The sequence below is a fragment of the Protopterus annectens genome, chromosome 7.part1, assembly GCF_019279795.1.
Source record: "Protopterus annectens isolate FY-2018-M chromosome 7.part1, PAN1.0, whole genome shotgun sequence".
Lineage (NCBI taxonomy): Eukaryota > Metazoa > Chordata > Ceratodontiformes > Protopteridae > Protopterus > Protopterus annectens.
This window is the reverse complement of record NC_056740.1, coordinates 490,244,005-490,270,862: the sequence shown is the minus strand read 5'-3', so window position 1 is coordinate 490,270,862 and position 26,858 is coordinate 490,244,005.

Here is a 26,858-nt window from a genome sequence, read left to right as displayed (position 1 = left end):
CATCTATGTACCAAGCTGTGCACATTTGTCATGCTGTTGGGGGTTGTCCTGTAGTGGGCTGTGAGTATATCACACTGCCATTGCTGCCATTAGTCCACTGCTGTTGTATCCCCCACACACACAGTGGGGCTGGGGCCATATATGTGTGGGCGTCACCTACACAATACATGTGTGCCCTTATGCACTCCAGAGGCCAGTGTATGTAACAGTGGTATATGGGCCTGTATTATTGAGTCTAGGTGGGGAGCACCATAAATGACCTAGGCTGTCACAAAATGTGGAGATAGCAGGGTTGAGCTGCCACAAGGTATGTGGATGTACAGTACCGTATACTCCACCTATATTGACATTACTTACATGACTTGGGGTACTGCAAGCCTGCTGTCTCCTGCCATACAGACTGTTCTATGCGTTATGCCTTGTTATGTACCGGGTACAACCCATTTGATCACAAAACGTCTTTACCTCCTACGGAGTTTGTACAGAGTGTAGATAGAGGCTGCTGAACTACACACCTGCAGTACATACTGTTGATTGTGTGATACCTTGTGGCCCAGTCTGTCTGCACTATTGTACATTCTGAAGGGCTTGGCCTAGACAGCAACAGTTGTGAACCTTTCCAGACTACTGTATTAGTGTAACTGTTTCTCAGTTGCAGTACTCCATTTATATGGTTGTCAGTATTTGAACAGCTATATGACATGGCATATAGAACTGTTATAGTACACAATTAAAGGATTCCCATTTCTGCAAACCTGTGTGTGGTGTCTTTCCTATGACCTTTCTATGGGTATATGTCGCATGCAATGATTGACATTAGTATGTGTCACCCATACAGTGTCCAGTTGTTCAGGTGTTAACTGTAGGCATAGTGGCTGTTCTATATTGTGTGCACCTCCTACATATGTATCTTATTGTGCATATATCTGCATGTGTATGTGTAGTCATGTATATATATATATATATATATATATATATATATATATGTATATATAAATATTAATATATGTATATATATATATATATATATATATATATATATATATAAATATATATATATATATATATATATATATATATATATATATATATATGTGTGTGTATATCTGTATCTGCATATATGTGTCTGTGTATCTGTATCCTGGGGATGTTAATGGCATCCACATATTACATGTCCTATGGGAGGCAGACTGTACTTGGTAGTGTATTGCAGGGTGCATGTGTTTGGCTGTGGGGGATGCCTATTCGTACAAGATGTATAGTGTGTGGGGCCTCTCAACCCCATTAATGGTGCATGTGGACATAGGTGTATTTATTAATCTGCAATTGCTATCTACAGATGTATGGCCATATATACCTATATAGCTATATTTATCTGCTAACGGATATATAACTATATGTGCATAGATAATGATATATATGTATATAAAGTTAGTAAAACAACATATGCAGCACTACTGGGTTTGCTATAACTCATTGGGTGTGGCTGTTGTGGACACATCCGCCATTATTGCAGTTACTGTTGCATCTATCTCCCCACATAGCTGTCTGTAATACTGTACAGTGTATGTAATCAAGTTGTTAGTTGTTGTTTACACCATTCACAGTAATTGAGTGCCTCACACCCTCCTAAGGGTAAGGCTATACCACTGGCATTGGCCACACATGTTACTTAGGTCAGGATCGCAGTAGAGTGGGGAGAGGGACATACATCCTGCTGTTACCATGTTCAATGTCATCCACTGTGCAGACTGCATATATAGCAATGTGCGGTTGTGCCTATCCTGTCTTGGTGGGATTACATGTGCAACAGATGTGTTACCTGCATGGGGACATACCTCCTTGTGTACAGTCTTGTACCTGTACTGCATCCAAACCAAAGGCTCTGTGTGTTGTACCCAGCCATGGCATGTGTACCACTCACTACACTTACTGGTGTCCACTGTAGAAGGCCTGCTGACACCACTACACACATGAGCCATATGGCACATGGACAAACACAACACAATCAGGATAGACAATGGTGACAACAATACAACATTGTTAATTACAGCTATGATGCATCATGGCTGCACAGCTACACCTTCCAATATATTAGCATTTCACTTTACTGCTGACAACATGCTACACATAATTACATTGCTACACTGTTGTACAGTCACCCTGTGCATCAGCACCATGTTAGCCTGTCCCTGCATCGATATTATGGATGTCAGGGAGTGTCACAGGTATCATCATATGCACAGGGTGTGTTTTTGGTTTGCCAGAGGCGTAGGCTGAGCCATACAATTGACAACGCGCATGTGTGTGTGTGTGTGTGTGTGTGTGTGTGTGTGTGTGTGTGTCTGTGTGTGTGTGTGTGTGAGGGGGCTGAGTACTGTTATGGGCCACTGGTGATGTTGTGTGTGCAGGTATGTGGTTGTCCTAGGTTTGTTGTTTATGTGTGTGTGCTGCATGCACACAGTTCCTCCATGTGGTTGCCCTATACAGGGAATTGTGAGACAGCTGCAGACTGTACCTGGCAGAGTTTGCAGTTCACCATCTCCGGCCACGGACATGGGACCTGTGCCTGGCAGGGGTGCTACAGGCAGTATCAGGTACAAAGCCAGATTGAGTACTGTCCCCCGAGGTTGACAGACGTCCACTGGATCCAGGTCCCTCCTGGGACTGGCCAGGGCCACGTGCATGTGGTCTGCTATGACGGTCTGTGGACAACACCCTCCCACAGTGCTGGGGCTGGTGCTGCCACTACAGGAGCAGCTGTGACTGGTGGGGCATCCACGGCAACCTCCAGCTGCTGGTGTTGCTGGCATACGTCCACATGGCCGTCACAACCGTCCCGCCCTATCCTGATGCATGGACATGATATTGTAGATGAGATCCAATGTCTCACCCCACCATCTATCCATGACCTCGGTGTAATTACGGATAGCACCTGCTAGGTCATGGATGCTGTCAGTTACAGAGGTGTGATGAGCCCTCTGCGCCCTTAGACCCTGCCTGGTGTACTGTTCCATTCGTGCCTGTGCCTCCATGACAGTTTGGAACATGTTTGTGGTTGAAATAGATGTGGGACATCTGCCAGGGGCATGATGACCAGCAGTGCTCTGACGAGCACCCCTGAGCATCTGCTTATGTGATACCCCACCAGACATCTGGCTATGGCTGCTGTGTTCTGACACACATGTCATAGATACCACACTGTCCTGGCCAATGCCTACCACAGACTGTCCCTCAGCTAAGGCTAACAGTGATAAAATATGTAGAGGCAGTGTGACTCTGTGCGTGGATGGGGTGGATACGTGTGGGTTGTCAATTGGTGGCCCAGCAGCAGCCTCTGATGACCCTTCCTGTATCTCAACATACCTATCCTCATGGTCACTGTCTTTATCAGTGACATCAGATTCCCTGCGGGGGGGACCCAGCCTCACCTCGCCACCTGTGAGGGGAAAACAGGGAACAGACTGTAAGATATGTACATCACCGCTAAACAGTACACACACGCGCGCGCGCGTGTGTGCAGACATGGCCACACACACAGACATACACACATGCAGTTGACATACATGGCAACCCATATACTCCACCAGACATCACCTACAGACAGCTACCACACCCCCATAACACACACAATAGCAGGCGATGTTGCAGTACAGTATCACACACAAACGTGTAATTACACACATGTGGCGCTCAACAGCATGCATTGCAACTGTAGTCAATCCCCGTTACCAACATTATACATGGTTGTGATGCATGGCTTCTGTTAGTAGGTGATGGCCATCTCCCTGGAACTCACTGCACCCATGTCCACAACATTGCTGTGCATCTGTTCAGCACCCTGGCATGCACTGTGCACCATACCTAAGAGGTGCACACACCACTGCAAGATGTGTATCTGTGTGTTAGTTGTGTTTCCACTGCTGCTCACAGCCTCTGTGTGTTTCTGGATCACATGTGGACACATGTTTAGTGAATGCTTGATGTGTATTCACAGATGTCATCATCAGTGGTGCATGTATGAGTGATAGACTACCATTAGACCGACCACAAACACAATGTACTGTACATATGGTGAGTGTAGAGACCATTATTGACCATGATTGAGCACTGGCTGATGTTACCTGTGGTACACATAGGTTCATAGGTGAGTACTGGTCTATTGGTCCTTGGGCCTACATAAGCCTAGCCACAGGGGTTCCCAGCCATGCACCACCCACTAATGTTATTCCCCTGTGTCCCTGTCAGGCTGTGGTACAGACATACTACCCAGGGTGAATTCCCCATTTCCCATCCAGTTGTCAAGTGTTTCTGTAAAGAGGGCCAATGAGTAGCATTGCCTGACATGTATGGGTAGTCCGTTCCAGAGTGTAGGGATTCTGCAGGACAGGGCCCTATCCCTCCAGTATGTTTTGTGTAATGTGTTGATGAGGTTTAGGACCCTGGAGCATGTGTTTGCAGAGGGAGTGGGATGTCTTTATGCATAGCATGTTCAACTACTCTGTGCATGACATAGCCATGTATGTTGGGCAGATGTCAGATGTGCCTGGGCAATGTGCACTGTGTAGCCACAGTTGTCTGAGATTGACTGTGCATTGCATGTGTTTGAGGCTGGTAATCCCATTAGTGAGGGGTGTGCTCTGTCAGTGCACATGTACAGCATGCATTATGGGTAGGTGCATTAGATGTGTACATGACCCACATCTTAGCTATGACATGTACAGTGAATTGCCAAGCATAACCTTAAACCATACTTACCAGCATCCGGACACTGCCTTGATGGTATCCCAGAGTTACCTACAATGAGATGGGATAGAGTTGATATCAGTGGCCACAGCTATCGCATTGCTACAAGGTGGCTGCAATATTACAGTACAACAACAGCTGAAGTCCACAGTACAACAGATTATGCATTACTGCTTATCAGTACTACACAGCAACAGACCCCACATCTCACATATGCATAATCTACCTGTACAGATGCATACACTACAATAGTCTACTGATATGCCCTTGAATGTTACCTGCATGCTTCATGTCTGGTGTGTGTGTAGCACCCACCTCCATGACTGCATAAGTCTGTAGCTCTTGTGGGCAGGCAGGTGCTACCAGGCACATAAGCAGCTCCTCCACACTGGTGAGGGGGGATGGATGTTATGGCCCTCCCCTGTTGCAAGGTGGTCACCCTGCACGGCAGCAGCATAGTGATGTACATGGTGGAGCAGGTCACTACAATGGTGGCAAACCTTCTCATATGTATGGCTGTGCATCCCCACCTCATTCACCCTGTGGTCCACATCATTCCACATGGCTGTTCTCTCCTGCTGGTCCTGGATTGTCCATGAGAACATCAGCTGGTAGTTCTGGATGATGCTGGTGGTTATAATTTCATCCTCAGCGGCACTGTAGGCCGGATTCCTCGGGTGTGCCATACTCCCTGAAAGACATAATGATGGAAATATGTCTGAGCAACTCATATGTCACGTTTACCATAATACAATACACATATTAGTCTCCCGCCACCATATCAGCTCCAATATAATGTTCACACTATGCTAGTGGTATGTGTCCGGTATGTGTGCTATTGGGCCATATATTGTATTGTACAACACTTTCTGCTATGTGTTTATAGACATGTTCCATGTGGGTACACTAGAGTTTCTGGGCTGTTACAGAGTATTTCACCTGAATGCCATTGTCACTGCCACTATGTTTCCACATATGATGTGGTAGGCCTGCTATGTGATTGCTTCACATCTGCCATTCTGTGATATTGGGGATATCTATGCATGCTGTTGGACATGTTCTGGTATTGTGCGGACTATTACAGCCCACATATGTTCCATGACAGTTACACACCAGTATGTGTAGGGGTTATTTCCCAGCAGGAACACCACTCCCACCTAATGTGCACATGTTATGAGTCTACATCACATCCGTGACCCACCATGGAACCTCATTATCTACTGTTCCATCACTACCTTCATGTGGAATCACCTCAGGGGATGGTGTCCCCCCATGGAGCACACACAGACATATGTCTGTCACCCAGTTAGGTTGTGGATCTTGTGCATAGGGAGCTCCACAGAGACATGAGGTATGTGCTACATCACCTGGAGGCATGCAGTACACATACACAAGGTTCGACATGCATGTCCCTCCTGCCCAGTGCAGAGCCCAGGCACCTTTATGTCCATGTAGATACTGTCATGACTGTCCATGGGTGGGCACTATGTTTCCTTTGTTCCCATTTGGGGGCTCAATGGCCTCTACATTCCACATTTAACTACCTGTCCACAGTGTTTAACCACCACATGTGTCATATACCAGTCCTGTATGCTGTCTTGTTTATCACCCAACCAGACCTACATACCAATATGTGCCTAATACCCTTCACCAACATATATATCCCACCTTCTCATACAATTGCAATGTTTTCCCAACATGGGTTACACACCACACTCCACACTCCATCTTGCAGCCATGTACTGGTGTGCAGGTATGTTGTGTATTGATATGTGATGCTCTCTCATACATGTCATGGCAGGGGACATGTATTGACATAAATGAATATATATATATATATATATATATATATATATATATGTGTGTGTGTGTGTGTGTGTGTGTGTGTGTGTGTGTGTAGACACACACACATATATATATATATATATATATATATATATATATATATATATATATATATATATATATATATATATATATATATATATATATATATATATATATATATATATATATATATACATATGTGCATATATGTGTAGATATTATTATGTGTTGTTTATATACCTATATAAATGTATAACTGTCCGAGGTTCTGTAGACATATACAGCTATGAATATTTATCACATATATATGTATCTGTATGTGGGGTGCATATGAACATCTGGACCACACTCATGTAACCCTCTTCACTTCACAGCTGAACTGTTCTGCCTTGCTGCAACACAGGCAGGTGTCACATGTGAACACAGACTAACATTAGGGGGGTATATATGGTGACAAGCTTTAGATAAGCATATTATACTGCTATGGCAGTTGGGCATGCCATGCTACACTTTAACATGACTGTCCTGCAGGTGGTGTGGTCTCTCACCCATGTGTCTATCATGGCAGTATTAATACCCCCACCAGCCATTAGCCACAGTAATTTACAGAACACAGATATCATGGGTCACATCTTTGCCATTCACTGCTGGTCTGCACATTTGACAGGTATGTCCCACTGCCCACAGAGACTGGCACTACTGTCCAGTGCAGTTGTTGAGCAGAACATCATTACAGGAACATATACTGATGGCACATATACATCCTTTCACATTATACATCCTATTATTCTATGCCATATACTACATGCAAGTAAATGCATATCTGTTTCACATACCTGTTATGTTTTTTCACTGTAACATAACCCTGAGCTTTGTGACCTTTCTTGAATTGTTTTTTTTTCTCTCTATCTCTCTCTCTCTCCCTCTCAGTCTCTCCAGTAGAGTGATTGAGCGGGTTTGACTAGATTGCAGCATGCTTTTGTTGGTATTGCACATGATCAGGTGGTGGCCTCTCCACCAGTCAGTGTCCACCAGTTTCTAATTGCATGCAGCCTGCTGTATAGTACTTCAGATAACCACTGTCATGGCAACCCTGTACTATAAATTGCTGCCTTCTGTGGGTGTTGTCCTTTCACCTTTCCAGTATGGCTGATATCCTTCTTGTGTGTGGACATCAGTGTTATGGACAGCAGGTAGCAATACCTCTTAGAGCAGAACCTGCAGACATAGGCCAAATACACATTTGGGTAAGGTTCCAGACCTACAGACAGCGCGAGTAGTGTTGTTGTGTGCACTGTATCTTGCTGTTCTTACAGGGTTTCTGTGTACATGGTACTTTTTCATGGAATGTTGTCTGTCTGCATAGCTCTCAACTGTGGGCCTATTTGTATAATACCAAGGAGATTGGCTGTTAGGTTTTGTCTGTGCACTACACAGGTATTGTCCCAGATATATCTGTAGCATTCTGTCTGTTGAGTGCTATCAGTACATGGCTACATCCATTTGTATTTCAATGTCATATCCCTGCATAAGGGTATGCTGCAACGAATCCTGTAAAACTAGCAATTTTCAGGGTGTGTAACAGCAATAATGCAAATATGGCCCTATGTTCCTGCCTCTGTCCTCCACATATATGCCAGTCTTTGTCCTGCTGTGATAAGGAAGGGTTGCTAGGTAATGGCCTATCATTATTTAGCGCTAGCATTACTGCTATCATCACAGTCATGTCATGGACTCCCACACCAACTGTTGGGTCAAGTCCATACATATGGGGGCACCAGCTGGAGAAAACATATGTGCCCTTGTACATTCCAGAGGTAAGTGTGTGGTACACAGTGTTCCTTGCCCTTGTACAGCCTTTTATGGGGTGGGGGGTTTTAAGCCATTAACCTAGGCTATGACACCTTTCCAGGGATATAACTGTTAAGATGAGGGTCATTCAGTGTGATAGTGAGATGTTAGGTTAAGCAATGTTATGTATAAGGTACTGTAACATTAACACAGGTACTACTTTTCCACCTAGGGCTTGACTACAGGGTGTAATTGGAGGCTGCTGAACTACATCTGTAATTGATGATTGTTACATATCCTGAAGGCAAATCCTGTTTCTACTGTTGTACTAATTGAAGGCCTTGGCCTGGACAGCATAGTATGGTATATATACACATTGCTTGCATCTACTGTTTTGTGTGGGCCTTGCATTCATCACTGATTACACATTTCAAACCTTATGTGGTGTCAGTACTGGCATACTTTATTGTATAGTACACGAATAAAGGCTATCTGTGTATGCATACCTGTGTGTCGTGTCATGTCCTTTGAATTGTGGGTGGGTTTATGTTTAATGTCAGTATTCTCATTTGTGGGAATGGTTTCCACACTATACATTTCACAGGTGGCAGTTGAAGGGCTTCTGGCTGAGGGATATACTTTACACCCAGTACCCATACTTCCACACAACTTCTACATATGTATGGCTACTGATACCTTTTGTGTCTGTTTATATGTGTATGTACCTATATATATATATATATATATATATATCTCATATGGCTATATGTATATATATATATATATATATATATATATATATATATATATATATATATATATATATATTTATGGATCACCTTAAAACCTCGAAATCGTTTGCGACACACTAATGACCGACACCAAAGACCGACAACAAAACGCCGACAACGCAAAACACCGAAAACCATTACACCAACACACTACACGTAAACAACACAGTACACTACATAACATATGCACTATCCCTAACCCAAACCCTAACCCTAAGGTCCGACACTAGACACTTACCCTACCTGCACCCTAACCCTAACTCACTTACTCACCCCTAAACCCACAGTCCCTCACTATCGCACACACACTCTACCTGCACCCTAACCCTAACTCACTTACCCACCCCTAAACCCACAGTCCCTCACTATCGCACACACACCCTACCTGCACCCTAACCCTAACTCACTTAACCCACCCCTAACCCACAGTTCCTCACTATCGCACACTTACCTGTCCGCTCCCTAACACTAAATCCCTCACTCGATCGCACACTTACCGAGTCCGTCGAGTTCTCACCTTGTCGGTCATCTGCGTTGTCAGATTCCGTGTCGGCCAAACGCGTTGTCGGGCATCTAAAGGTGAATATATATATATATATACATATATATATATATATATATATATATATATATATATATATATATATATATATATATATATATATATACATATATATATATATATATATATATATATACATACATACATATGAACATATGTATGTATCTATATACAATTGATGTTATATGATTATTTGTGAGTCATACATTAATATACATATCTATCTACATATAGCTGTCTATCTGTCTACATTTACAGATATATATCTGTCCTTATGTCCATGCATGTTCAGCTCATATTTTGGCCTGTTCCTCATTCACTTGGCAATTGTCATGGATGATCGCATCATTGAAGTCAGTAACTAGTGGCAACACTTTTGTGTTTCAGACTTCATCTCCTTCTACATATGTGTTCTAATACATATAACTGTGTAACTAGAAACATTTTAAGTGCATCAGAGCATTAGTTGGCATATATCCCTATTTGTACCCACAGTGAGGCATACTTTGTCCAGACTTCTTGCATTAACAGGTTGTGTGATGTGATAATAATACATTTCCTGTACTGCTGACTGATTGTGCTGCATGATATGTTTGTGAAAACTTCAGGTTGTATATGTTTGCCATGATTTAGTGGTGAATCACTTTGTGTATGGAGTGCAGGGTCCTGGGTTTGATCCTTGGAGAGGCAGTTTATTTTCTTGCTGGGCAGAACAAGGGACGTTGGCTACAGAGTGATTAAGGCACTTTTAAGCAGTTGTAAGTGGATTTGCACGGGTTTGCGCATTGATAAGCACTGCCAACTTCCGCTTATGTTTTCTTACAGTCAGTTAGCTTCAAATCTCTCAACCTGTGTAGGCATAGCTTATCCCTGCGCAAACCCACTTACCGCTGCTTACCAGTGCTTACTGCCACTTACCCCCGTGCTAATTCCTTTAAAAGAAAAGAAAAAGGGGTTGATAGGAAAGTGGTGAAAAATGAGGCACAAAGAGGGAAAGACAGTAAGGAGAATAACTAGGCATGTGGCAGGAAGGGTGTAGGAAAAGTCCATAGCCGCTCATTTCTTCTACAGCAACAGCTGTGCATATACACTATATTTGCAGGTACATTTTGACCTTCAAACCCCTGGGAGAGTGGTGAGGACAACATATATTCATTGTGATGCTAATTAGACCTGATTACATGTGTCCAGTGGACACGTGTGCAAAATGGACAGCTATGTATGGAGCAAGATTTTTTTGTGGGAACAGATTGCCCTTTTTTTTTCAGGTGAGAGTGGGATGTTGGGGAGGGGAGGTAGGTATATTTGGGAAGGTAGGTTGGCTAGGTTAACAGACAAGACACACAAAATGCCTATAGGGCAGTATATGACACATGTGGGAAGTAAACACCTTGGACGGGGAGGGGTGTTTGGAATTCGCAAGCCCATGAGCCCCCAACTGGAAACAGTGGGACTGAGGTTTCCACCCATGGGTAGTCACCACTGCACCTTCACGGCCCCGAAGGTGGCTGTGCTGGGGGCTGTGTAAGAGGGGCAGGTTTACCCTCTAATAGTGCCATTCGGCCCTCAAGCTGGCGTAGCTGCTCTCGATACTCCAGATCGAGCTCCTTATGCACCACGGCGTGGACCTGTTGATGGGTGACAGGTTCCCCTCCGCGCCCGCTCTGAGGGGGGGGGCAAGCCCCATCACCTGCAGCAGTTCCACCCAAAGGTGGTGCAGGGCCCATGGAGGAGGAGGCCCCAGGCTGGGCCCCAGATGTGCTAGTGCCCGGTGCCATGGCCAGCTGAGGTGGGACAAGTGGGTCCACTGGGATCGGCCTTCCCATACGAGATGTGTTGTCACAGGTTTATGACAGATATGAGTTAGTAACAGTTAACAGCATTCAGGATTAGTTATAACAGCATGCACAGGTATTCCCAGTAACCCAACACACCAGATTTAACACAGTTGCAGAGCAAGCAGAACACATCCATATATGGAACAACAGTGGCCATTACAGGAGCATGCAGGTTTCATTGGCAACAGACCACCAATATGGGTGTATTTTCACATGGCACATGCATAGAAACAAATGTGTATATTTATAAACCATTAGGACATATATCCCAACAAAAGTTTGGAGTGTACACATACCAGTTGAGGAGTGTCATTGGGTTATTATGCACATATGGTAGGGGTGAGAGAGAGAGTTCAATTAACAACTAATATATCCTTGTAGTTTTCACAACATTCTTAGTCACTGCAGTGATCTTTCCCTTACATGTATTATTACACTACACAATGGCCTTATATTGTACACTGGTATGTTTATAAATTATTATATATGTGATCTATGTCTTACATGCAGGCATGACAGGCTGCATGTGTTAATGCAACATATGTTGAGAATTCCTGTCATACACTTTGGGTGAGGTGCTAGAATGACAGGTTTGTTTCCATATACATTCTTTGACTATGTACACATTTGACTATCAGTTACATGTCATTAAAAGCTGCCTACATTTCTTTGATCATCACACTGGATTTTCAGGGGATAAGGGTACCAAGCTGGTGATATGGGCCATTTATTTGGACATGCTGGACAGATTGGAACAGCTGTGGAGTATGAATATGCATACAACTTACAATCTGAACATTCTAGCAAATTCTGTACTGTTGGGTGTAATTATGCATACGGCTTTCTATCTGAACATTGTATCAAAATCTGTACAGTTGTGGGGTATGATTATGCATACAACTTAGTAGCACTGCCAGGATTCAAACCCCTGCTGTGTGTGACAAAATATTATAGCTAACATCACAGTACACTGTGCTATCAGAGAACTGATGTAAAGTTTTCGACTGTTTTCTATCTAAGTCTCCCTAACTTGTACAATATAACTGACCTCTTGGCACTTCCAACATTGTTATGCAGGACATCATACTCATTTTCTCTGCATACCACGGTGTGGGTGACACTGCTTAAGATAAATCAGTACTATTTATAGTATGGAACAGATCGCCAACATATGAGAGAAGAGTAAACAGAAGCACTCCAGGGGTTATATCTTTATTCACAGACTATTACACATTTATTTTTACTGGTACAACACTTTCTAAGGCTCTTACATTTATTTGTTATGACAGTACATGCAGACTGATTACAAACCTGCCTCGCAAAGCAGCCTTTACAGCCTAGCATCATGGGCTTGCTGGTTTGCAGCCCGCTCATCTGCAGCTGTCAGAGAAATGCTGTGATATTTAGCCATACCTATCCATAGTATAGACAAGCTAGACAATTATTTACTACTTAGTAGAATGAGTACTTACTCAGTACAGGGGCATTGGGCATCTGCCAAGAATCCTGGATCCACTGTTCCAGTACATCCCCCCCTCCGCCGCTTCAGTTCAGCATGGTGGTGCCTGACCTGCTCACCAGTCCGGGTGATACCTGTGGCACTGGTGAGGTCATGGGTGAGACTATCCCAGGACTCCATTTTATACTGCAAGCTCTGGTACGGCCCTGCTGTAGTCTCTGATCATGGTGTTTTACCAGGAGCCATATCATGATTTTTGACTCCTGGATGCCCCAGCGCTGCACTCTAAATCGAGTGCCTTCACTCACACCAGCCATTCTGCCTGCAGTAGGAAGCTACAACCAGTTATGGGTAGTATTCCCACCTGTGGGGTTTAAATACGGCCATTTTCCTGCACTTCCCCATGATTGACCAGTTTTGAAAACGCTAAACTATGGGCAGACCTGATTACATGAGGTTGGCACTGCTTAAAGAGGTATACCACTAGGCAGATTGAATTGACTCCCCTAAACATCGCTTACACTTATTAACTTGAGCTGTGCTGCGGTTAGCATTGCTTAATAGTTAATTAGCACTATATTTGCCATTTGGCAATGATTTATTCTTCATTACAGGTTATATATGTGTCTGGTATCCGTGATGTATGTGTATATACACTCTATGGGGACCTGGGGACTTCTACACTTTATTACAATAACACCTCAAATCTATGCTTACTGCAGTACTCCAGTTCACATATTTATGTTCTGTGGCAGGTTATCCAACATCACACTGTACATAGATTCAGTTCACATGTTTGGTTTGATTTTCCTGTGGTGAGGATTAGTTTGCTGATACCTCATTCATATTTATTGCTGTGATGGCTTGATGGTTAACTACTGTGATTTTAGTGTGCAGGATCCTGAGTTTGAGCCTTGCACAGACAGTTTATTTTTTTGCTAGGCAGAACAAGGGCCATTGGATACAGTGTGATTAAGGTACTTTTGAGTAGTTGTAAGCAGGTTTGCACAGGGGTAAGCACTGCCTACACAGGTTAAGCAATTTAGAAGCTTACTGGGTGTAGGACACTGTAACTGGACATTAGCAGTGCTTACCTTTGTGCAAACATACGCACATGGCCTTAAACTCGCTTACTAGTGCTGAAATATAGGTTCATAGGTTGGTACTAGGCTATCGGCCCTAGGGCCTATACATGCCTAGCTATAACAATTCCCTGAATATTTCTTCCCACAATATTTACTTCTCTGGACCCCTGTCTAGCAGGGTGAGTGACATGATCCCCGGGGTGAATTTCCTATCTCCCATCCAATCATCATTGTTCCTTTTGAAGAGGGCCAAGGAGGCACTCTGCTTGACATGTATGGGCAGTCTATTCCAGAGTATGGGGAGTCTCTGGGTCAGGAACCTATCCTTCCAGCATGTTTTGTTTATTGTGATGACAAGGTTTAGATCCCTGGAGCATGTGACTCTGAGGGATTGGGATTTCTTTAAGTGGAGCATGTCCAACAGCTCAGGGTTTGACATGGCCTTGTATGTTAAGCAGAGATTGCCTTTGAGTAAACGATATGCCACAGAGTATAGCTGGAGTTGTTTTAGATGGTCAGCATATGGCATCTGCTTTAGGCCTGTGATTCTTTTAGTGAGGTATTTCTGTGATCTTTCCAGCTGTTGCAGATGTCTTGTGAGGTACATAGTAAATGGGGCATTATACTCTATAATGGGTCTAATGAGGGATGAGTACAGTGAGACAATGACCTCCTTTTTTTCTGGATGAAAAGCCCTTAACGATGAGGTGTGCCACATAAAAGGATTTTCTGACTGTTGTGGCGATGTGGTTATCGAAAGTGAGACCACTGTCCACCTGTATCCCTAAGTCTCTCATCAGACTTTCGATGTTTAGTGTACTGCCACCTATGTGGTAATTCATGGGTACATGCTTTTTTCCAAAGGGGATAACTATACATTTCTTGGCATTAAGCTTGAGCCCATGGCTCTGGCACCAGGCATCTGTTTCTGTAAGGCCCTTTTGTAGAATATACACATCATTTGGGGATTCAATAATGGCTCCCAGTTTGCAGTCATCTGCGAACTTTGTTAGACAGAGTCCCTTAGTGGTGCCTGTACTTCAGAGAAGTAGATGTCAAACAAGAGTGGTCCCAGGACTGAACCCTGAGGTACTCCACTTGTCAACTGTCTGGGCTGGATTTGGAGTCGGCTACTTTTACAGTCTGGGTTTTGTCAGTAAGTCAGTTGGCAACCCATCGAGTGATGTAGGGATTTATGCCCAGCTTAGTAAGTTTATCTATGATTCCAGAGTGGGGGATGGTGTCAAAGGCATGGGCAAGGTCCAGATAGGCTGTGTGGGCCGCCTTACCCTCATCCACTGCTCTGGAGACTGATTTGAAGAAGTCAATTAGATTCAGGAGACAAGATCAGCCCTTCACAAACCCAAACTGGGTGGGGTCCAGGGTTTGAAGGTTGCCAATGTCTTTGTTTATAAGTTCCATGATAATGCGTTCCATGACCTTGCAGATCAGGCTTGTCAGACTGATGGAACGGTAGTTCCCAGGATCCAAGATGGATCCCCCCTTGTGGAGTGGGATAACTGTAGCTGTGCGCCACTCAGTGGGCAAAAAGCCTGAGGTGAGGCTATGATTAAACATGACACAGGTGAGGTGCCAGTTCAATTTTTAGTTCATGTAGTACACAGCCTGGGATGACATCTGGTTCCATGGATGCTGTATTCTTAGCTTTGGAGAGTGCGGTTTCTACCTGTGTGGCCATGATTAATGGAATTTGGCAATCTTTTGGTATTGAGTTGGGCCCTTTAGTGGGTGAGAGGGGGGTGAAGTTGGCACTAAATCGATCTGCCAGGATATTGGCAATATCCTTGGGATCAGTATATTTAATGACATTCTGTTGTAGCTCAGAGCAGATCTGAGCATTGCCATTTAGATTCGTGACATAGTTATAGAATGCCTTGTGGTTGTCTTTGGAATCTTTGGCAATTTTATTTTTGTAACTAGCTTTTGAGGATTTTATGAGGGATATCAGCTTCTCACTGAGGCTAGTGAGGGAGTTTTTTGCATCCTGGGAATTTCTTCTTTTCTGCAACAGTTTCTTCCTTCTGTTGTATAGTTTGTTTATAGCAGAGGACAACCAGATTGGCTTCCTTTTTTTGGAGAAGAGCATCTTGGTTCTATTTGGGATGGCATGATTCATGCATGAGTGGATGTGCTCGTACAGTGCCTTAGTGTAGGATTCTGCAGTCGAACTTTCAGATCCCGTCTGCATGGGTGTCATGAAGTTTGTCACTTCTGACTTCAGTAGCATGAAGTTGGCTTTGGAGAAGTTTTTTAAGGAGGTTTCCTTACTGTGGGGTGGGGGTGGGATGTGAATGTCAAGGGTGATTTGCTTATGGTCAGACCTGACCAATGAGGGGGTGACCACTGGTGTGGAGCATCTATCTTCCATGTTGGTAATGACCAGGTTTAAGATATCGGAGCTCCTGGTGGGACAATGGATTAGTTGATCCAGGGCATTGGAATTTATGAATTTCAAGAACCATTGGGAAAAGGAGTTGGTACCCGAGTTGCTTTCCCAGTTAATGGCAGGGTAGTTGAAATCACCCAGTATTAGGGTGTTTGGTTGTATCTTAATATTTTCCAGTATGTTTAGAAAGGTGTAGTGAGAATCTTGGGGCATGGTGGAGGATCTGTAGCAAGCTACAGTTTGGATTGCAGTCTTACCTAGTGTTAGTTGCACCTGGAGAATTTCAGAAGCACTGTGTTGGGCAGCTAGCCTGGAGGTGTGAATATCCTTGGTAAATATGGACACACCTGCGCCTTTAGTGTTTCGGTCTTGGTTTTGTGGCCGAAAAGTGTGGTAAGAGTTGTAGCCTGGTATTGCAGGGGTGCTCTCTGGAGCCTTGAACCAGGTCTCAGTTACTGCACAGATATCGATGTTCTCCATTTTTAGGAGTGCCTCGAGAGAGTGCATTTTGAAGTTTAGACTTCTAGCATTGAGTAGCATTACCTTCAGATTTTGCATGCTTGTATCTGTTATGGTGGTGGTTTTATCCTTTGAACCTTGACTAAAAAAGGCACTATAGGGGTGGCAAGAGCTTTAGCCAGTAACCTGAATCTCAGGGGTGACAGGTGCAGACCATCTCTGGCAAAGCATCGTGGTTTGTCAATCATGTCTTCCCAGGCAGACAGATACTGGATCCCCTTTGAATGACACCAGAAGCTTAGCCAATTGTTGAAGTCAATAATTTTGTCCTTATACTGTGGCAACATTCTGGGCAAAGGCAGGATGCTACTCAGGGCTAGGGTCATACCTGTCTGGGCCACATGATCCAAGAGCTCTTCCATGTCTCTTTTCATGTAGTCCAGAGAGGTACGTCTCAAGTCATTCACTCCAGCATGGACAATGACAGAGCTGTATTTGTACTTGTTGTGGAGTGACTTGATTGCATGCGTTATGTGGTGGATCCTGGCACCCAACAGGCAGCTGACTGTAATTTTCTCCTTGTTCAGCCTGGTGAGTGGGACATCAGTGTGCCTGACTATAGAGTCACCTATTACTAAAGTGTTGGGTACATTGTCTTGCCTTAGGGGCTGTTGTTGGGTGGCACACTGGTGTTGTGAGCTATGTGTCACTTTGGTTGTGACTGGTGTTTGTTTGCGGTCCAGCTTTGGAGGTCCTTGTTGCTTGGGCAGGTTAATGTTAAGGGCCTCTGCCTATTTGGGTTTAGTGTTGCTATGTGTGGGTGTTGATGGTGTGGGGTTTGAAGGGCTATGAGTTGCTTGAGGTGTAGTGCAGGTGTTAACCTTCTCCTCTTGACTGTCTAGCACAATCTTGGCCAGAGAGAGCTTTGCTTCTAGTTTGGCTATGTAAGTGCATCTCTCGCAGGTTGTAGTGTTGGGTGGTAGGAGGAGAGGATTGTCTATGTACATGAGGCAGTTGCCACATTGCCCCAGTATTCCCAGATTCACCAGGTGGACAGGAGAAATCATTGGAAGCTGACCCTTGGACATGCCTGTTTATGTGCTTTTTTTGTAAAGTATAAGAGCTTTTTTCACTTACCTTTGCAAGGTACTTTGCAATTATAGGCTATTTAGTGCCAATGATTAATTTCTCCTTATTGACAAGGAGAGTTGAATGCTTGTATCATTTTCAGGATTCCTAGTGCTTTCCAGCAGGTTCTAGAGCAAGTGTTAGTCACAGGGGTTTGGATTTTAGTGCTACTACTGAGAAACCAGCTAGTTCTAAGGGAAAATTTGAAGTTCAGACTTTCTGGCACCTGGAATAGTTTAACTGTAGCTTCACAGTCCTGCACAATGCGAAAAATGTGCAAACACGTGTTTTTTAAGCCAGAAAGTTGAAAGGGATAGAAATCAGCCCAAAAAGGATAATAAAATTACAATTTCAGAGCTGGAAGCCACTCCTCTAGCGTTAGATAGGCAGTATGATGCTCAGCACTCCCACTGGTAAGACGTAGGACTTCCCCCTACTACAGCAAGGTCTGGATAGCTCTGAACACAGAAAATAAAGTCCTGAGACAAGCAAAGCTTGGTATATGGACTGGCTAGGAAAGGTGGTAAACAAGCAAACAAGATAGTATTTTTTTTTTTGTTAAAACAGGCTAAACAATGCAATAATAGAGTAAATATTGCTTACTACTGCTTCTTGCTGCTTAACCTAACTAATGCTTTATGCATAATGATACTGGCACCTCACATGTGCATTTCCTGCAGTACTCCAGGTCATATATGTAAATATATATATATATATATATATATATATATATATATATATATATATATATATACATATATATATATATATATATATACATATAGATATATATATATATATATATATATATATATATATATATATATATATATGTTATTCCATGGGTTATGCAACATACATATTACTCATAACGTGCTTTGCCATGGGAAATGGTATGTCTTAGTTACCTTCCTGTTTCCCCCTTCCTTTCTCGCTTACATCCATGGGGCAGTCCCATTAGAACTGGTCCGTCCAACCCCAGCACGCCTCGGCCCATAATGTCTTACCCATCATTCCCTCCACACCCTCCCTCCTCCGCATCAATCATCCTTCTTACAGGTTCCATTCCGAATCTCACCACACCACTACACATTTTCCACTCTCCACTTCTCAGGACCCATCATGTAAGTTGTCTCACGCCATGGATCTTCAGGGTTCCCACACATTCAGTCTGCGAACATACATATCCTTCTTTGCTTACCTGTAAGGCATGGTATGTTACCCCAAGGGCTCTTTTTAGCAGAATTTTTGGGGTCGTCCCGCTAGGGATGAACATGCGTTTGTTTAAGATTAGATTTTGCAGGCTGACACTGTTTCTCCCACTTGTAGTATCCTGCCAGTGGTCTGGGTAGCAGTGCTTTATATTCGATTTGCATGATATTTGCCTTTTGGCATTGAGGTCATCGTCATTACATGTTATATATGTGTCTTGTATCCTTGATTCATGTGTACGTACGTTGTATGGGATCCTGGGAACTTCAGCACTTTATTGCAATAACTCCTCACATCTGGCCTTACTGCAGTACTCCAGCTCACATATTTATGTTATGTAACAGGTTATACCACTTCACACTGTACATAGATTCAGTTCACATGTTTGGTTTGATTTTCCTGTGGTGAGGATTAGTTTGCTGATAACTCATGCATATCTATTGCTATGATTGCTTAGTGGTTAACTACTGTGACTATAGTGTACAGGGTCCTGAGTTTGAGCCTTGAAGAGGCAGTTTATTTTGTTGCTGGGCAGAACATGGGCCGTTGGATCCACAGTGATTAAGGCACTTTAAAGCAGTTGTAAGTGGGTTTGCGTGGGTTTGAGCAACGGTAAGCACTGCTAACCTCCGGTTACAATTTCTTACACTCAGATGTTCACCGTGTTTCACTGTTGCAGTCATCACTGTAGAGTTCTTCCTACCAGCAGGCAGTCCTCGGTTGGCCAGAATCCCAAAGTCTGGGTCCGGCGTTAGCTGTTCATTCATGCTCCCTGACGTCAGAGCGCCAGGAGTACAAAGCTGCCAGCCGATGCCATGTTCTCCAGTCTTTCTTGCCGTGCGGTGAAAGCAGTTCGCAAGTGCCGGTCAGCTGACTCCTGATATTTTTTTGTGCTTCAGTCCGAAGACTTACTTCTTCTTCTCAAAGCTAAGTACCCCATTGGGGAAACTTTTTTCTTGCTCCAGTCCGATGTCAGAAAAAGTTAATAATTGCATTTCTTGTGGGAAGCAAATACCTCATAAGGATTTCCATTCTTACTGTATTCCTTGTTTAGGCCCTGACCATGACATAGCTAGTTGTCAATTTTGTGCTAGATTTAACCAGCATACGATTAAGCGGAGGTACGATTTTGCTTTCCACTACTTTGGTAGGTGATTTAATTAGAAAATGTCGTCGGACACGCTTCCGACTACCGGAGTTCACAAATGACGCAAGGATAAGGACAGGCCTCCGAGGTCCAAATCAGATGACGTTACACAACCAGAGCCAGCTTCAGGTTCAGCCATCGTCAGTGAGGTGCTTTCACAGCCCCTGTCAGTCATTTCAGAACCGATAGCCGAAACGGACTCCCACGAGGAGCCAACTAGGTCTTTGAGCACTCCAGCTGCAGGACCTTCGGACAATGCTCCCTCGGTTGGGTTCGGAGCCGCTGTGCAGGTACCGGCTTCCAAGGGGGTTTTTAGGCCTACACAGCTTCTGATAAAGGCAAAACCCAGGACAAAGACAAAGACTCCTTCTAAATCTAAGACACCAGCCCAGGCCTCTTCTGATCCAGAACCCAAATCACAGAAACAGTTACTTAAAATGGCGGAGGACTTGCTAACCATGATTAGGGGTTCACATCCCCCTCCAGACAAAAGGCCAAGGCAAGAGTTGAATTATGAATCTTCTGATCAGGCATCTATTTCTTCAGTGCCTTCCTCTGAACAGGAATATGCTTTCCCTCCTTATGAGGATTCTGATGCTGAGGAATCAATTCCATCAGCTTCTCCCCCTGAGGATTTTTCTTTTGGGGAAACTTTACATGACATGAGGGAACATTTTCACTGGGAAGGACAGGAGTACTCAGAATTTAAGAGAAGGCTCAGGGATTTCCTTCTTCTTTCCCAACATAGACCCCTGGCTATTCCTCCTATTTTGGATATTGTGGATGATGCTTTTTCTGAGGCTAATTTAACTCCTGACTCCTTTCCTCCAGCCCCTGCTAAGCCCGACAGATATTACAGGGTCCCTAACTCCCACCAGTTCCTTTACAAAAATCCTACTGCTGATCCAGAAATCATTTCTCAGGGTCCTAAGGGGGTTAAGGCTGCCTCTGCTAAAAATCCTATTCTGACAGATAAGGATTCCAGAGTTTTGGAGAGATGGGGCAGAAAAGTGTATACTTCTGCTACTTTATCGATTAGGGCTTTAAATTGCCAATTTCATATGCTAAAATATCAGCAATTTCTACTGTCTGTTATGAAACAAAAGTTAGGTACCATTTCTGCATGTGCAGATAATAAGGAATTACATGATTTGATGCATGCTACTGAACAAGTGGGGAAGCATGGTTTACACTGTGGTTTTGATGCCTTGGAGGCTTTTTGCAGGGCGGCTGCCTCTGGCACAGTCATTAGAAGACATGCTTGGTTAAAGGAACAAAACTTGCCTGATCAAGTGAAAGCAAAGTTACTGGATGCTTCTGTTCAGCATAATGTTTTGTTTGGGCCTAAGGCTGAAGAGGTGATAAAGAAAATGGAGGACAAGGCAAAATCCATGCAAACGGTTAAGGATTTCTTACAAGCTCAGCCCCCTAGATTTAGCAGAAATTGGCCAACAAAAAATTGGTCTTTTCCCAGCTCGGACAGGTCTCAGAGGGGTAGATATAGGTGCACCAGAGGGAGGCCTCAAACACAGACCTCTTACAGACCTAGACAATGGAGTGCTTCCACCTCCAGGGGTGGAGAGGACAGACCTCAATCATATAGAAAACAGGCTCAATGACTCCCCCTGCATGGCTCCAGGAACTTCTCTCCTGGATGCCCCTCTAGGGGGAAAACTCTCTTTTTCAACAAAATTGGACTTACATAACCCAAGGCAAGTGGGTTCTGGATGCAGTTTCAAGAGGTTACAAATTCCACTTTCATGCCTTGCTAAGACCAAACGGATGGCCAGACCTTCCAAAACACCAAGGCATTAAACCAGGTGGGATCCCTCATGGCTATGAGGGCCATAGAACTGGTTCCACAATCAGAGACGGGGCAGGGCATTTACTCAAGGCTCTTTCTAGTTCCCAGAAAGCAAAGCCCATGGAGACCCATCTTGGATCTGTCAGTCTTAAATACTTTCCTGGAGATACCAAAGTTTAAAATGCTTACTCTGCAGCAGCTCCTGCCAATGTTGAGCAAAAATGCATGGATGGTGACATTGGATTTAAAGGAGGCTTACCTACACATCCCTATCAGACAGGAGTGCAGAAAATACCTCCGGTTCAAGGCTGGGCTCGAAACATTACCAATTCTCTGCGCTGTCCTTTGGCTTGTCTACTGCGCCCAGGGTCTTCACCAAGTACCTGGCACCAGTAGTAGCTTATTGCAGACTCAAGGGTATTCAAATTTACCCATATCTGGATGACTGCCTTATTCAAGCAGACAGCAAGGATGTTTTACTCCAGCACCTGGAATTTGTTCAAAATCTTCTCAAGTACCTGGTATTCACTGTAAACATAAAAAAGTCAAATTTGACCCCCACACAACAGATAACTTTTCTGGGTGCTCTTTTAAACACAACAACCCAGATGGCATTCCTGACATCCGAAAAACAACTACAGCTGGCTTCCACTTTCAAAACCTTGGCTTTTATAACTCAGCTAACTGCAAGGAAATTCCTGCAGGCTTTGGGTTACATGGCCTCCTGCATCCTTCTCATACCAAATGCAAGACTACATATGAAAAAAAAAATACAATGGTACCTAAAAAGTGTATGGTCCCAGCATTGCCACAGTCTAGCCACACAGATTGCTGTCTTGCCTTGCCTACAAAAGGAATTCCATTGGTGGACCATGGCATGTCTTCACAACAAAGGCAAAGCCTTCAGTCTACCTCCAGCCAGCCAAGTGTTAACCACGGATGCCTCGGATTATGCATGGGGAGCCCACTTGCAGGGAAAGGGTCTGCAAGGTTTTTTGGACAGAGGATCAGAAGCACCTACATATCAATTTAAAAGAGATGTTAGCTGTTCAGAATGTCCTCTTGGCTTTCAGGGATCTTCTACAACCAGGACAACTACTGATACGAACAAACAGCACCACAGTTATGTGGTACATAAACAAGCAGGGGGGGGCTCACATTCCTACCCCCTTTGCAGACTAGCCATGACTCTATGGAACACAGCCCTAGCTTGCAAAGTGGATCTACAAGCTCAGTTCCTGCCAGGGAAACAAAATACTTTGGCAGACAGCCTGAGCAGGAACCTGTCAGACCCACACGAGTGGATGCTAGACACCCACATATTCAAGATGATTACAGAAGCCTGAGGCTGCCCGGACATAGATCTATTTGCATCCCCCCTCAATCACCAGTTACAGATTTTTTGCACAAGGACTTTTCACAAGCTAGCATGGAAAGTGGATGCACTATCATTCAGTTGGAAAAACCTCAAGGGGTATGCCTTTCCACCACTGCCTCTTCTACCACGGGTGTTATTAAAGATCAAGCAGGACAAGCCCAAGATGATGATTCTACTGGCCCCAAATTGGCGTTGTCAGTTCTGGTACTCAACACTGAAGAATCTATCTTAGGAACCAACTTGGATTTTCCCTCAGATTCCCAATCTATTGACCCAACACCAGGGCCAGGTTCTGCACTCTCATGTCAAAACTCTCAGCCTGGCAGCCTGGCGAATTCAGGATTTATGATTAATCCTCCCCTTCCCAAAAAGGTCATGGATGTTATCTTAGAAGCCAGACGGCCTAGCACTAGAAAATCTTATGCAGGCAAATGGAAGAGATTTTGCACCTGGATGCATGCTCAGGATTTGGATCCTCTCATTCCTAATATCCCTCAGATTTTGCTTTACCTAACAGACATGCTACATAAGGGTTTATCGTTCTCCTCCATAAAAATTCATGCCTCAGCTATCTCTGCACATTACAATACATACCCTCCACTCTTTTCGTATCCACCTATGAAACAATATCTACGAGGAACAAAGAATTTAAGGCCCCCTAGGACACCATCCATACCTGCCTGGGACCTCAACTATGTTCTGGAAAAACTCACTCTGCCTCCTTTTGAGCCTGCTGCCACAACTGATATTAAGTATTTATCATGGAAGACAGCTATCCTACTGGCTTTGACTTCAGCCAGGAGAGTCTCGGAGTTACAAGCACTCATGGCTGTGGAACCTTACATTATCTTTCACCAAGATAGGGTGTCTTTAAGGACTAATCCTACTTTCATGCCTAAAGTGGTTTCAAAAGTGGCTTTAAATCAAACTATTCACCTGCCAACTTTTTTCTCTAATCCACAAAATAAGGGGGAAGGGATCTTGCATTCCTTGGATGTACACAGACAGCTTTGTTTTTACCTGGACAGAACCAAGGATATCAGGAAAACAGAGCAACTGTTTGTTTCTTATGCAACAAACTCCCAAGGCAAAGCCATTTCAAAACAGACCATTTCTAAATGGATTGCGCATGGAATCAGATTTTGTTACTGTCATCATGGAAAGCAAATCCCAGAAAAAATTAGGACTCACTCTACCAGAGTTGCTGCTACTTCACCTGCCTTTCTCAGGGGAGTACCTACCAAAGATATTTTGGAAGCTGCAACTTGGAGTTCAGTGTATACTTTCTCTAAGCACTATAATCTCCCTCTTTACTCTAAATCTAGGGCAGGCTTTGCTTCTGCAGACTTGCAGGGCCTTCTAGCCACCCCTTCTTCTCTATAACCACCACCCCTTATCTCAGATTTGGGATTCAACCCTACAGTGATGACTGCAACAGTGAAACATGATGAACATAGTACAGTTGTGTACACTTACCATAAATGTAGATGTTCGAGTTTCTTCACTGTTGCAGTCTGGGTTACCCTCCCTCCTGTCCCCTCTTATACTTTCACTAGTGTGCTTACCTACTTCACCTTTCTTCTGAGGTGTATTTGCTACAGGCTATGGGGTTTGTGGTATGTTATTTTTTGGTTTTTACTATTGGCCTTCATTTTTAGGCACCTGACATCTGGGGCAAGAAAAACTGGAGAACATGGCGTTGGCTGGCAGCTTTGTACTCCTGGCGCTCTGACGTCAGGGAGCATGAATGAACAGCCGATGCCAGACCCAGACTTTGGGATTCTGGCCGACCGAGGACTGCCTGCTGGCAGGAAGAACCCTACAGTGATGACTGCAACAGTGAAGACACTCAAACATCTACATTTATGGTAAGTGTACACAACTGTACTTTAGCTTCTATTTTGCTTAGTCTGTGTAAGCAATACTTACCCCCATGCAAACGCACTTAGACAACTTACTACTGCTTATTTGTGCTTAAACCTGCTTACTGGTGCCTTATTCATTATGACACTGACACTTCACAAGTGCATTTAATGCAGTACCCCAGTTCACATTTAAATGTTATTATGTAGGTTATATGGCAAAAAGATGTAAGAATATGTTCATATACAGATTTCACATGGAAAATATGTGCTGCAGTAGGATTCGAACCGGGAATGCCTGTTCGTTAGGCAGAGGATCTGACCACTATACTATTCTGTGCTGCTTCATTTGCATATATATTCCTTGTTATCCTCTTCAGCCTTTTCAGCTGCTTTGACCATAGCTAAGCGATGGGCAAACCCGCGCACCTACGGTTAGCTGTACTTGGGGTTTTAAAAAAAATAAATACAAGGGTTTCTTCATTTTATTTCAATGTACTGTTGCTGTTGAACACATGGGGACTGTTGGTGGGGATATGCGACACCTATGAGCGGTCTCACACATTTATTTACACTTTCTTCTGTTCTACTTTGCAGGGCCATGTTTATTCTGAGAGCTCTGCTCTCAGACACGCCGCCTGCACTCGTCCATGCTCCGTGTAGGATTTGGAGCTCAGGCAGCACACCTTCATTAATATGCATGGCACGCTGCTGTCCTCCTCTTAAACTGCCGCTTCCGTGCAGGACTAGATTACTCCTGCATGGAAGATTAGTAAATCCGGGGGAATATCTTTTTTGCATGGGAGGGTGATGAACAGAGCCTTGATACATTTATATTTGACATGAGAAAAAGCTTGGATTTTCCTAAACTAGTAATATCGAGTCAAGGTCACTCTATCACTTTCCTATACACTATACACCAAAACAGAGTAATTTTCTACAGGTGAATTAAAATCAACAGTTTACAGAAAAGAAACATAAAAATAACTATTTGGATTTCACAAGTCAACATCCATTTTTTATGAAGAAAAACTTAATAAAGGGGCAATTTATCCACATTTCTATGATCACCAGTCATGATAATGATTTTGAAAGACAAGCTACACTATTGAAACATATGTTTTACATGAGGCACTGTCCACACACTCTTGTTAATAACTTATTTAATGAGGTAGCTATTAACAGATACACCACACATTTACCTGTTTTAAGATTTGGTTTTAAACCTTCTGTTAATACCCCTTCTGACACTGACATGAATTCTAAGTTTTCCATTACCCATATCTGGGGATATGACACACATTAGACAGATTTCACAGTATAACTGGGATATATTGACAGAAACAACAGGTTGGATCTTCT